We start from the raw sequence: 12,353 nt of genomic DNA, 5'->3' as shown, positions 1-12,353 counted from the left end.
GTGTTATTGTTAATTTCCCCTTTCATACATGTTAGTATTTGCCTTATACATTGTGGTGCTCCTATGTTGGGTGCATATATATTTATAATTGTTATATCTTCTTCTTGGATTGATCCTTTGATCATTATGTAGTGTCCTTCTTTGTCTCTTTTCACAGCCTTTATTTTAAAGTCTATTTTATCTGAAATGAGTATTGCGACTCCTGCTTTTTTTTGGTCTCCGTTTGCGTGAAATATGTTTTTCCATCCCTTCACTTTCAGTCTGTATGTGTCCCTAGTTTTGAGGTGGGTCTCTTGTAGACAGCATATATACGGGTCTTGTTTTTGTATCCATTCAGCCAGTCTTTGTCTTTTGGTTGAGGCATTCAACCCATTTACATTTAAGGTAATTATTGATAAGTATGGTCCCGTTGCCATTTACTTTGTTGTTTTCAGTTCATGTTTAAACATCCTTTCTGTGTTTCATGTTCAGAGAAGATCCTTTAGCATTTGTTGGAGAGCTGGTTTGGTGGTGCTGAATTCCCTCAGCTCTTGCTTGTCTGTAAAACTTTTGAATTTTCCTTCATATCTGAATGAGATCCTTGCTGGGTACAGTAATCTGGGTTGTAGATTATTCTCTTTCATTACTTTAAGTATGTCCTGCCATTCCCTTCTAGCCTGAAGAGTTTCTATTGAAAGATCAGCTGTTATCCTTATGGGGATCCCCTTGTGTGTTATTTGTTGTTTTTCCCTTGCTGTTTTTAATATTTGTTCTTTGTGTTTGATCTTTGTTAATTTGATTAATATGTGTCTTGGGGTGTTTCGCCTTGGGTTTACCCTGTTTGGGACTCTCTGGGTTTCTTGGACTTCTGTGACTATTTCCTTCCTCATTTTAGGGAAATTTTCAACTATTATCTCCTCGAGTATTTTTTCATGGCCTTTCCTTTTATCTTCTTCTTCTGGGACTCCTATGATTCGAATGTTGGGGCGTTTCATATTGTCCCAGAGGTTCCTGAGGTTTTCCTCATTTCTTTTGATTCTTTTTTCTTTTTTCCTCTCTGCTTCATTTATTTCCACCATTCTATCTTCTACCTCACTTATCCTATCTTCTGCCTCCGTTATTCTACTGTTGGTACCCTCCAGAGTGGCTTTTATCTCCTTTATTTCATTATTCATTATATATTGACTCCTTTTTATTTCTTCTAGGTCCTTGATAAACATTTCTTGCATCTTCTCAATCCTTGTCTCCAGGCTATTTATCTGTAACTCCATTTTGCTTTCAAGATTTTGAATCATTTTTATTATCATTATTCTAAATTCTTTTTCAGATAGATTCCCTATCTTCTCTTCTTTTGTTTGCTTTGATGGGCATTTCTCATTTTCTTTTACTTGCTGAGTATTTCTCTGCCTTTTCATCTTGTTTAGACTGCTGTGTTAGGCGTGGCCTTTCTGTATTCTGGTAGTTTGAAGTTCCTCTTTATTGTGGAGGTTCCTCACTGTGCGTAGGGTTGGATGGGTGACTTGTCAAGATTTCCTGTTTGGGGGAGCTTTTGTCGGTGTTCTGGTGGGTGGAGCTGGATTTCTTCTCTCTAGAGTGCAATGGGGTGTCCAGTATTGAGTTTTGAGATGTCTATGAATTTGGTGTGCCTCTGGGCAGCCTGTATATTGATGCTCAGGTCTATGTTCCTGCATTGCTGGAGAATTTGTGTGGTATGTCTTGCTCTGGAACTTATTGGCTCTTGGGTGGAGCTTGGTTTCAGTGTATATGTGGAGGCTATTAGATGATCTCTTATTAATTAATGTTTCCTCTGGCTTTAAGTCTTATTCTTGCAGTAGCCTCAAGAGTTCTCCATCCATACAGCATCAGTAATAAAACTTTTATGTTAATGGTGAAAAGATTCTCCACAGTGAGGGATACCCAGAGAGGTTCACTGAGTTACATGGAGAGGTGAAAGGAGGGGGGTGGTGGTTTGAGGTGACCAGGAGAAGAAGAGGGGGACTCAAACTTGGAGAGAGCAATCTAGCCAGTAAGCACTTCCTTCTGTGGTCTCCACAGTCTGGAACCCTCAGAGCGGTTCACAGAGATACATAGAGAGGGGGGAGGAAGGTAATAGAGGTGAGCATGAGTAGAAAGGGAGGAATCAAGAGGGGAGAGAGAGATCTGGGCAGTATTCTGCTCCCGAAGTGTTCTCTGGTACCCAGAACACCCTCAGAGATTCACAGAATTGGGTTGAGAAGAGAAGGAGGAGGGTGGGAGATAGAGGTTCCCTGGGGGAGAAGAAAGAGCGTCAATAGGGGGAGAGAGTAATCAAGCCAGTAATCCCTCTCCTGAGTAAAAATGGGTACTAAAGATTGGGTTCTTAAATGTACAAAATGGATATCAAATATGTAAAACAAAGATTAAAAATCTAGAGTAGAGGTTAGACTCTTATAAAAAAAGAAAACAGTATAAAAAGAAAAAAAAACTGTAAAACAGTGAAAAAAGAAACAGTAAAAAAAGTAAAACGGAAAAAAAACAGTAAAAAAGAAAACAAAAAGTATAAGATATATGTATGCAGTTTGCTTTAAAAATAGGGTTTTTTTTTTGCAAGGTAATAGTGGGTTATGAAAATGAAAATTAAAGGTGTAATAGAGGACTTAAAGAAAAAAGAAAGAAAAAAAATGATAATAGTAAAAATATATCCCGGACTTTCTCTGGAGCTGTTGTGAGCAGTGTAGGGTCTGTTCAGTTTCAGATAGATCCTTGTTCCTGCTTATACTTTTCAAGATCTATAGGCCCCTTTCAATGCAGTTGGTGTTAACTACAGGGATTTTAATCTGTTGTCCTGTCATTTCCAACGCACTTCCCTGTTTATTTGGCTTCTGTTTGGAGGTCTTTTCAGTGTCTAATTTCCGCCCTGCCACAATGGGGCGGAGGTGGTCTCTTTAGGTTCACTTGTTCAGTCATGCTGTGGGGAGGGAGGAACACTGCAAACCAATATCACTGGCGTGTGTGTGGAGAGCTCGCAGTGTCTCGGCCGCACTGGGTTTGCCCCGCTCACGGCGTGTGTGCTTTCCCAGTCTGCCCTGCTCAGGCTTCAGGTTACTCGGCCGGGGAGTGGGCCCTGAGATGCATGCACTTCCCAGGTCTAAGCCGCTCAGGTTCAGGTTCCCGGGTACTCCACAAAGGCGCGGACTCGGTTGGGCCCGCGGTTTGTGCCGTTCCCGGTCGGAGCAGCTAAGGCAGCCAGGAGTTTGGCGAGCGCGCTATCCCCTGTTGGGGCGATGCGGCTTATCACCTCCCTGATCCCCACCTCGGTTTACGGGCGAGCCCGGCTCCGGTGTGCTTTGTGTGAGTTCTGGAGAGCTGGTCTCTGGCTGTGACCCTCCCAGCGGCTGTCGCCCCTCCGGGATCTCAGGCAGTCTTTGCTTAGAAACTGGAAGCCTGTTTGCAGTTTGGTAGGGAGGGGGTGCCCTCTCTGGGGCCGAGTTTGCCCCTTTCCAGCTCTGGCTGGCCCCACCTGCCCGCTGTGTCCGGCGGGGGATGGGGCGGTCCGCAGCCGGCTAGCTCTTCTCTGGTATCGCTCAGTCCTTTGTTCTGTGAGTGGGCCGTCAGTGCCTTAGATTTGGGCTTTTCGCGGGATAGTTCTCTCTCTCTGGCTGTCCCACAGTTTAGGTTGCTATCTCACGTTAGCTCCCTCAGATTGCCCTCAGGGCATTCGGCCTGGTCCTTACCCTAAGCAGTGCCACCCGCTCCTCTCCATTCAGCCCCCACTTGCTGGTGGCAGATGCGAGCGTCTGGGGTTCTTTGCTGGGAGTTGCCTTTAGGCACGTAATCCGTGGATTTTATTTATTTTTTCTCCCAGTTATGTTGCCCTCCGAGATTCGAAATCTTCCCCCAAACCCGCTGGTGAGAGGGTTTCCTGGTGCTTGGAAATTTCTCCTCTTTTACGACTCCCTCCCCAGGACGGGTCTTCGTCCCTAACTCTTTTGTCTCTCTTTTTATCTTTTATATTTTCTCCTACCTCCTTTCGAGATAATGCACTGTCTTTCTGGATGCCTGACGTCCTCTGCCAGCATTCAGAAGTAGTTTTGTGAAGTCTGCTCAGCATTCAGATGTTCTTTCAATAAATCTGTGGGGGAGAGAGTGGTCTCCCCATCCTATTCCTCCGCCATCTTAGCCCCGCCTCCCGAAAATTATTTTTAAAGGCTCCAGTTAACTGACTTGAAGTTCAACAAGAAATATACAAGTCAAGTGTACTATCAGAAATATAGAAACTAACCCAAATGTTTTCAAGATCATGTGATCTAGGATAATATTTGGTAAATAAACCTAGCTTACAAGGGCAATTGAGTGGTGCTACAAAAACAATGGAAAATCTGGTTATATGCCCAAACTTCTAACCAAGAAATAGTTCAGCTATAGGAGCCAATTAAATTACTATAAAACATTCCTTCCTCTGCAAAACAAATCTTTTTTTTTCCTTTGCCAACTAAAAATTGTCACTCACCACCTGGCACTACAAGAGTGAAGTCCCCAGCCACTGCAGTCACTGACCTTCAATAGACCTTGAAAGGAGTTCTGGGTGGAAATTAGGAATGAAGCACTCAGTGCTCTGGGAAGTTCTAGCAAAACAGATTTTTGGTTAGTTAGATATTTTCAGGAGAAGAGTTTATTAGCCCAATTTCTTGCTTTTTCTTATATCTAGAAAATCACTAAAACTATTAATGGACATCTGCTCCACATTAATAGCAGCAATCTTTCTGAGACTAGTGGAAACCCTCTGCCAAAATGTTTGCTTGACTGCATGTATCCCTGTTCACTAAAGTCACATATATACTGACCTCCCCTGCCTGCTTTTCAGAGCAGTTCCTCAGAGATATCTGAGAGGGTGAATCCTGGGCTATAGTTCTCATTTTGTCTCAAGTAAAACTTAACTCAAAGCTCTCACATTGTGCTTTTTTTGTTGATAACTTTGACATTCAACAAAGAGACCCAGAGCAGACTTCTTGCCTTCTTCTGAACTTTATGAAAAACCAGAGATTGGTACCATAAGAGACCTCCTGTGCCCATCCACCTTCTCAGAGAGTTCAGATGAATTTAGAGTGAGCCTCTCTTGGTTCTTGCATCTCTCTTATAGGTTGATGAACTTGAGTTCTATTTGGTGATCTATAACAGGTATCTGAAGCGTGGCTTGGAGAATTTTGAGCATTACTTTACTTGCGTGTGAGATGAGTACAATTGTGTTGTAGTTTGAGCATTCTTTGGCATTGCCTTTCTTTGGGATTGGAATGAAAACTGACCTTTTCCAGTCCTGTGGCCACTGCTAAGTTTTCCAAATTTGCTGGCATATTGAGTGCAGCACTTTCACAGCATCATCTTTCAGGATTTGAAATAGCTCAACTGGAATTCCAAAACCTCCATAGTGATGCTTTGTCCATAGTGATGCTTCCTAAGGCCCACTTGACTTCACATTCCAGAATGTCTGGCTCTAGGTGAGTGATCACACCATTGTGATTGTCTGGGTCATGAAGATCTTTTTTGTACAGTTCTTCTGTGTAATCTTGGCACCTCTTCCTAGTATCTTCTGCTTCTGTTAGCTCCATATGATTTATGTCCTTTATTGAGCCCATCGTTGCATGAAATGTTCCCTTGGTCTCTCTAATTTTCTTGAAGAGATCTCTAGTCTTTCCCATTCTATTGTTTTCCTCTATTTCTTTGCATTGATAGCTGAGGAAGGCTTTCTTATCTCTCCTTGCTATTCTTTGGAACTCTGCATTCAAATGGGAATATCTTTCCTTTCCTCTTTTGCTTTTTGCTTCTCTTCTTTTCCCAACTATTTGTAAGGCCTCCTCAGACAGCCATTTTGCTTATTTGCATTTGTTTTTCTTGGGGATGGTCTTGATCCCTGTCTCCTGTACAGTGTCATGAACCTCCATCCATAGTTCCTCAGCCACTCTGTCTATCAGATCTAGTCCCTTAAATCTATTCCTCACTCCCACTGTATAATCATAAGGGATCTGATTTAGGTCACACCTGAATTGTCTGGTGGTTTTCCCCACTTTCTTCAATTTCAGTCTGAATTTGGCAATAAGGGGTTCATGATCTGAGCCACAGTCAGCTCCCAGTCTTGTTTTCGCTGACCTTCTAGATGTTCAAATTGGCTTTAGAAAAGGCAGAGGAACCAGAGATCAAATTGCCAATATCTGCTGGATTATCGAAAAAGCAAGAGAGTTCCAGAAAAAACATCTATTTCTGCTTTATTGACTATGCCAAAGCCTTTGACTTCGTGGATCACAATAAACTGTGGAAAATTCTGAAAGAGATGGGAATACCAGACCACCTGACCTTCCTCTTGAGAAACCTGTATGCAGGCCAGGAAGCAACAGTTAGAACTGGACAAGGAACAACAGACTTTTCCCAAATAGGAAAAGAAGTACGTCAAGGCTGTATATTGTCACCCTGCTTATTTAACTTATGTGCAGACTACATCATGAGAATCTCTGGGCTGGATGAGGCACAAGCTGGAATCAAGATTGCTGGGAGAAATATCAATAACCTCAGATATTCAGATGGCACCACCCTTATGGCAGAAAGTGAAGAAGAACTAAAGAGAGTCTTGATGAAAGTGAAAGAGGAGAGTGAAAAAGTTGGCTTAAAGCTCAACGTTCAGAAAACTAAGATCATGGCATCTGGTCCCATCACTTCATAGGAAATAGATGGGGAAACAGTGGCTGACTTTGTTTTTTTTTTGGGCTCCAAAATCACTGCTGATGGTGATTGCAGCCATGAAATTAAAAGACGCTTACTCCTTGGAAGGAATGTTATGACCAACCTAGATAGCATATTGAAAAGCAGAGACATTACTTTGTCAACAAAGGTCCATCTAGTCAAGGCTATGCTTTTTGCAGTAGTCGTGTATGGATGTGAGAGTTGGAGTATAAAGAAAGCTGAGCGCTGAAGAATTGATGCTTTGAACTGTGGTGTTGGAGAAGACTCTTGAGAGTCCCTTGGGCTGCAACATAATCCAACCAGTCCATCCTAGAGGAAATCAGTCCTGAATATTCATTGGAAGGACTGATGCTGAAACTCCAATACTTTGGCCACCTGATGTGAAGAATTGACTCACTGAAAAAGACCCTGATGCTGGGAAAGATTGAAGGCGGGAGGAAAAGAGGATGACAGAGGATGAGATGGTTGGATGGCATCATCGAATCAACGGACATGAGTTTGAGTAAACTCTAGGAGATAGTGATGAGCAGGGAGGCCTGGCGTGCTGCAATCCAAGGGGTCGCAAAGAGTCGGACACAACTGAGCGACTAAAGTGAACTGAACTGAACTGTTCTGCCCAAGCTAGGCATAGACTGGGTCAGGTTATAGCAATAGGGGGTTAAGTGGGACCCAAGAAAGAATTTTTGGAGGCACCAGCTTGCACAGGTTGTGGGTATAGCTATGCCTGTGTATCCTGCAGGCAGGGGGCCCCGTGGCTGCTCTGAGAGGCAAGTCTGGAATGGAGGTTGACTCTCAAGGATCCTGAACCTGGGCTGGGTGTGGTCCCTGGCTGGGGGCCAGAGTCTTTGGGCTGGGTGTTTTTTGTTTGGTATAGACACAGAACAGAGGGGTGGAGTTCATAGCCGGCCAGTAATAACATGGAGAATCAAGAAAACAGAGCTGGTTCCCTGCCCTCCAGCTTGAGCCCTCTGTTCCCTCCATGGGGCTCTGGCCTGACATTCAAGTCTGGGGTGAGGACCTAGGCCCCACCTTTGAATCCTTCTGTGGGGTCTGGCTGGCCTGGGCTTGAATCCCGGTTGTGTGATACAGCACAAGTAAAGCTTCTCCTCTAGTCTGTCTTCCCAGCTATAAATAGAAGTGACCTAAAATGATCAGTAGACTGGGGGTCGGGGGGGAGGGGGAGGAAACAAAATGTATAAAAGAGGAAGCCAAGACAGACTGAGGCCTCTCTCCTTTAGGGTCAGCCTGCCCCATGCCTGGAGAGTGTACTTTCCTTTGCTTGCTGAATAAAACTCTGAGGTGTAACCTGAAAAACAAAAAAAGATCAGTGGAAATAGCAACAAGCACTGATTAAGTGTTTACTGTACACTAATATATCACTTCACAAATAGGGAAGCTGAGGCCTGGGAGATGAAGTGCTCAGAGTTACACAGTAAGAAGTGGAATTTGAACCCAGGTTGCCTGACTGCACAGCTCCTCCATGGCTGAAACACTTATCAGAGCCCTTAGCACCAGGTTGGTGTTCAACAAAGAGCAGCTGTTATTATTATGAATCATTCTGGCAGCTTCTCCCAGGGGCCTCAGGATGGCAGTGGTGGGGCAGCTGCCATTCTGCACATTCCACATCCCCTTTCCTGGAATGAGGTCTCAGTATTTCCTCCAGGGAGCATTCCCTTCCTCCCTCAGGACTTGGGTGGGGCTCTCCTACCCCAGGACCTTAGCCTGGTCAGTGAGGGACATAGTGATTAGCTCGGTAATGGGCATATGACCCAAGCCAGCTAAGAAGGACCACCTCCGGGAGTTTTATTGGTGCTATCTGGATTGAGGGGCTCCTTTTCTACTGAGTTACAAGGACAGATGTCCAGAGTGGTGGAGACACTTTTGCCTGTCTGAGAACCTCCAGGGTGCACAGAGGAAGAAACAGAGGGAGCTAGAGAATCCTGATTATACTTGTACGCCTGGATCCAACTCTGCCTGAAGCTGTCACTAAGTTACATGAAGAACACATTTCCTTTTCATGATCTAAGATTTGTTCCTGCCACTTACTGAACAAACAGAGAGGATTCTTTGCCCAGCAACCAACAGCCTTGGGGACCTCTCCAAATATTTCCTGTTTTCTAAACAGTTACAGTGCGCTAGACATAAGCACATTCACTTAACAGACACCCAGTTTCTTCACATGGTCTCTAGAGGCACTGAGTCAACTCCACAATTGTCCTTTGTTCTCAGATGAAGAGACCAAGGCTCTGAGAGCAGGTTGAAGGACTTAGGGCTGTGGCTAGAACCCAGCACTCAGAGGAATAAGGAAGGACCCTTCACTATCTGACCCAGCCACATTGCAGCTGTGCTCTGTGATCCTGATCCTCACCAGGTGGACGTTGCTGGTGTGTGCAGTGGGCGATGCATACCTACTGCCTCCACCACCTTATGACAACCCAGCGGGACTCTCAGCCCTGCTAACATTGCCAGGCCCTGCGCCATAGGGCTGCAGACTCTGGGGCCGCTCTACAGGGGACCCAGCAGTTGTGCTGGTCGCCATCTCCACCTCCCTCGGCCCTTCCACCACCCCAAGGGTGTCCGCAGGAACTGGGCTGTTCAGGGGTGGTTAGGTCTGAGGCTGGAGGTCAGCCTGCCATGCATGAGCTGCTATTGGCTCCCGGAACATTTTCTTGAGCTGAGTCTCTAGTACAGCAACCTTAGCAGCAAGTTGCCTCAGTTTCTGGCATGCCCAAGCCCTGCTCTTGGACCCACGTGCCCACACTCCAGGTCTAGAGGGCCATTGGGTTCCCCCAGGGACTCAGGGAGGTCCTGGCAGAGCTCATTTTCCCCCAGGGCTCCGCGGGGTGCCTATGAATTCCCGGCTCTGGAGCTGCAACATGAACTGCCACTTCTCCTCCTGCAGCATCAACTGCTTCACTCAGAACACAGGGATCAGCTTCACTGGCTCCTCTGGCAGCTACAGCTTCTCTGGCCATCTGTTCCCACACATGGCTCAGCTGAGGAGTGCTGGGTGGCAGAGGTGTGGACAATTGCTATCCCCATGGCATCATCGGTGGCAGCCCCACCCTTACCAGCGAGCACGTGAAGCCTGCTACACTGGCAACCAGCTAGTCCAGCCCAGTGGGTGTGGCATTCTGGTCCTCAAGGTGGTGCCAGGTGTCTAGCAGCTTGTGCTGCACAAGCAGGTTGAAGCCGGAGCGAGCAGCCAGGGTGCCTGACTGAGGGCAAAAGCGGCAGCTTCCGTGGGAATCCACCAAGAGCCAGGGTTATAACCTGGCAGGAAGCTGAGGCCAGGCCCCATGCTGCACAACCGCCTGTCTCAGCATGCGGCCCTTTTCCCCATGTACTTCAAGTACTTGTTCTTGAGAAAGTCCAGATCAAGGTGGTAGCCTTAAGGCACCTCCACAGAGTAGGGTAGGTCTGGACACTTTGGAGGGGAAGGCTCGAAGAGAGGGTTGTGCTGGGAGTCCCTGGGAAGGAGGCTGAAGCATGCAGGACTTTGGCCATCCTCTTGCCAACAGACCCTCCTCAAGAGTCACTTGGGGACAGTGAGTCAGACCACCTGCGACAGGGGCTGAGGCTTACCTTGCCCGCTCTGGCTGTCTCAGATTTCCACCACTCCACCCACCCTGTTTCGTACAAACTGCTGAATCATTGAATTTTGTTAATTTAGGTCTGCATTTTACTAAGAGTTGCTTCCCAGTTAGCTCCTTGCTGTTATATTATTGTAAAGTTCAACTGAGTTACTTAAAGGACAATCAAGTTTGTTTCTGAAGTTCATCTCATTAATCTAAATTTGGATGAAGATCAGAAACCCTATGATTTGCAAGCAGCAGATTATGCATACTGAAAAAGACAACATTTAAAGGACTATCTCCAACCAAGAGAAGGAAATGGCAACCCACTCCAGTATTCTTACTTGGAGAATCCCATGGACAGAGGAGACTGGCGGGCTATAGTCCATAGGATCGCACGAGTTGGATAATACCATCACCCTAGATGGAAGGACTGTTATCAGGTGCTCTTAACTTGCTCCTGCACAGCAAAACTGAAGGGAATTGACTTTTGGATTAATATTTCCACTTAAAAAGGGCCCCTGCATTAAACTGGTCTATAGAGAGGATTGCTGACTTCAAAATCACCTTAAAGTGATGCTCAAACAGAGGAGAATCTAGCAGACCAAGATGGGGAAAAAAACAAAAGCAAAAACAAAAACAGTATCTGAAGTAGACAGTTAACCCAAGTTGCCAGACCAAGTGTGTATACCAATTATTTTGATAATTGCTCACACTTTTGCTTATGAACTAAATGTATTTTACAGTCTTATGCAGAGTTAATCCAATTGCTGAGTTAATGGTCAATATCCAGTACTCCTGGATTACCTTGGTGGGTTTCTCCACTCAAGGCTCTAGTTGGATGGTCCTGGTGGCTCAGATGGTAAAGAATCTGCCTGCAATGCAGGAGACCCAGGGTAGATCCCTGTGTCCAGAAGATCCCCGGGAGGAGGAAATGGCAACCCTCTCCAATATTCTTGTCTGAAGAATTACATGGACAGAGGAGCCTGGTGGGCTATAGTCCATGGGGTCACAAAGAGTCAGACATGACTGACTAACACTACTACCAAGAAATTATTCTAGAAGAAAGAAGATTTTGTTATGTGTGAGCCACTGTTGATGTGGCTGCTTGAGACTCTCTCACTTGGCCAATCAGTCATAATTGTTCTGACCATTGCCATAAATATAAATTATCTTTTAGCGTTATTCAAGTTCAATCAGCAACAAGCAAAATTCAGCCAAAGAATATAAGTTTTAGGATGGATTTATATGACTAAAACCAGGCTCTGATCATTTAAGTTCCTCAACTTGTAGCTATAAAAACATATTAAGTCTACTAAACTAATAACTCTAGGAAATTTGACTGGGTGCCTCATGAACAACGGCAATATATAATTTCCATTAAAGATAAGAATTGGTACAGAATACACTAAGTCAGATGACCTGGGGGCCACATTTAATGGAAATTCTTGGCTTATCTTCTTATTTATACTCTTACAAATACTACTAGCTATATTATTTGCATTCTACCTATTTCATAAGATTGTTCCTTATCAAATGTGTGACTAAATCTCTGATAAAATAATAACTAGATGACTTGAAGCAGTTGACCTATATATAGTTCTACATAAGATCAGTGATAATAATGTGACTTCAGATATGGGAAGAAGCAACAAAAGGGAATTATTCACTGGATCATAACAGAGAGGTGGTCCAGAGATTTTAATTAATAGGGCTTGACAGGGATCAAGAAAATCCCCATGGAAAAGAAATGCAAAAAAGCAAAATGGCTGTCTGAGGAGGCCTTCCAGATAGCTGGGAAGAGAAGAGAAGTGAAAAGCAAAGGAGAAAAGGAAAGATATTCCCATCTCAATGCAGAGTTCCAAAGAATAGCAAGGAGAGATAAGAAAGCCTTCCTCAGTGATCAGTGCAAAGAAATAGAGGAAAACAACAGATTGGGAAAGACTAGAGATCTCTTCAAGAAAATTAGAGATACCAAAGGAACATTTCATGCAAAAATAGGCTCGATAAAGGACAGAAATGTTATGGACCTAACAGAAGCAGAAGATATTAAGAAGAGGTGGCAAGAATACACAGAAAAACTGTACA

At 44.7% G+C, this 12,353-nt stretch overlaps 1 pseudogene; it reads right to left on the bottom strand.

Moving 5' to 3' along the window:
• Positions 1 to 9,295: 9,295 nt before the first annotated feature.
• Positions 9,296 to 10,345, bottom strand: LOC145542445 (KN motif and ankyrin repeat domain-containing protein 2 pseudogene; annotated as a pseudogene).
• Between the last annotated feature and the right edge of the window lie 2,008 nt (positions 10,346 to 12,353).

The sequence above is a fragment of the Giraffa tippelskirchi genome, chromosome 3 (assembly GCF_054371585.1).
Source record: "Giraffa tippelskirchi isolate mGirTip1 chromosome 3, T2T-mGirTip1v1.2.pri, whole genome shotgun sequence".
NCBI classification, from domain to species: Eukaryota; Metazoa; Chordata; class Mammalia; order Artiodactyla; family Giraffidae; genus Giraffa; species Giraffa tippelskirchi.
This window is presented reverse-complemented; position numbering and strand designations above follow the sequence as displayed.